We start from the raw sequence: 837 nt of genomic DNA on the forward strand, positions 1-837 counted from the left end.
TAACAAAAAAAAAAAAAAAAAAAAAAAAAACCTGGTTCAGTGTACAGAAACCAGAAACTCATCACATCTCCCAAAACCCCCATGTGGGTTTTCGGTACCAGCTCTAAATCTAAAAAAGCCCCCATATGGGATTAGGGCGCTGAACGTGTTAAGGTTTACTTTTTTTTCTGAAGATCGTTTAACGTTACTGTATAACTGCTAAGTAAGGTTTTTAGTCAGGCTGTGAGTGTGAGTGGTGTTTCACCCTCCATTGGACAACAAGCTACCCGCCTCCTCACATTAACCTCACCTAGCCTGAGTGGAGCCGGGAAAAGCCAGCACGTGATTGCCCAAATGGTCACCCATCCGGGTACCAACCAAGCGCAACGTAGCTTAACTTCTGTGATTCATGGGATAAGCTGTTTTTTAGACGCTGTAATTATTCTGTTTATAAGTTGTAACCATAAATTTAGAATATGAGTAGTTGGATGAATTTGAATCCAAGATGTTTATATTATACATATATCAATACTTTGGTAATGGCTTATTGCCGCAGGTTATTAAAATAGATACCTACATGTTGGACTTAAAGATATCTATTAAAATAGATACCTACATGTTGGACTTAAAGATATCTATTAAAATAGATACCTACATAAAGATATCAGCTATTAAAATTGATACGTGTTAAATTTTACACCTCTGAAAAGAAAATTAGGTAGGTAACGTTCGTAGGTAGTTATACTGATTTATGTATAGAGGTAGAGATAGGTAGTTAGGTACCTACCTACAGGACCGTATACAGAATTTTATAGAGGAGAGGAGGCCCAAAGACGCAAACAGTGATGTACCGGGGGA

This window comes from Diaphorina citri, unplaced genomic scaffold, assembly GCF_000475195.1.
Source record: "Diaphorina citri unplaced genomic scaffold, Diaci psyllid genome assembly version 1.1 scaffold3906, whole genome shotgun sequence".
Classification (NCBI taxonomy): domain Eukaryota; kingdom Metazoa; phylum Arthropoda; class Insecta; order Hemiptera; family Psyllidae; genus Diaphorina; species Diaphorina citri.